This window comes from Halyomorpha halys, unplaced genomic scaffold, assembly GCF_000696795.3.
Source record: "Halyomorpha halys isolate HHAL.00 unplaced genomic scaffold, Hhal_1.1 Scaffold1186.1, whole genome shotgun sequence".
Classification (NCBI taxonomy): domain Eukaryota; kingdom Metazoa; phylum Arthropoda; class Insecta; order Hemiptera; family Pentatomidae; genus Halyomorpha; species Halyomorpha halys.
Window position 1 is genome coordinate 34,575 of NW_027114970.1, and position 1,204 is coordinate 35,778.

Genomic DNA, 1,204 nt, shown 5'->3' on the forward strand with positions numbered 1-1,204 from the left:
ACGTTGGCACGATTAAATAAGTTACATCAACTTATTTGTGTTTTATTTTGACCGCAACCTTCTTCTCCTCGTATAAAATATCTATTATTTTATAGAGAACAATTTTTTGTATAGATTTCTTATAAGTGTTCTACTGAAGGCTTTCAGCAGTATATTTATGTGTTTAACTTTTCAATTTAGTTTTCTCTTACAATTTGTAATTGTACTGATTATATGATTTTTCAAAAATTTCTTGTAATCCCTTTGATGATGAAATGAAATGTTTTGATCATTTTTAACTGTGTCTAGTTGTTCATACCCTGTGTATTACTTACGTTTTTAAATATAACCAAAATTAAAATGATAATGAATTCAAACTATTCAGTTTTTCATAATTTTTTTTTTGTTTTTTCAATATCAATTTTTTAAAAATATGTATTCAGTATTCAGCAAACTTTCTCCTTACTCTCCAAAAAACAAATGAACAAACATTTATAATTGTGGAATAGGAGAGCATTCAGTTTTAACTTATCTTCTTTAAGCATTGCAAAATTTGGCCATTAAATTAATAAACCTCCTATCATACAAATTGTTTCTATATTCTTTCTTTTCCAGGTGCAATTAGCTTGGGGATTTCTATAAAAGAAGAAGTTACAGATGAAACTGAAACTGATGGTACATTTTATTTTTAGTTTAATGTTAACTATTGTCATTAGATTTCTTTAGTTTTATCTTATTGATTCTTGAAGGTTTTTAGTAAAAGTCCTTTTTTAATTCCCTAGTTGACCCTAATAATCATTTAGTAAATTACTCACAATTAATAATCACACATTTCCACAGAAAGGTTTTACCTGGTTAATCCTATATTTTTTTTATGTTCAGTTGAGTTTAACTTTTTAGAAGTAACTTTTATTAGTGAGAAAGCTGACATGAGTGAGAAACCATCAAGTTCTGTTAAAGTAATTAAAATAGACGACTTTGTTCAATTTTATAATAAATTTAACAATCTCTTGGTCCCAACTGTGGTTATTAAGTAGTTATGGTCAGTTATTAAAAAAAATAAAAATATTTTAATAAGTACTATTTAACCATTGGAAAATTGGTTTATTTCATTAAATATCTGATTGTAAATAATTTTTATATTAACTTACTGTTCCAGGTAAAAGTGGCTTAGACCTATCTATTAAAGAAGAAATGACGAACGAGTCTGTCCAATCAGGTCCAT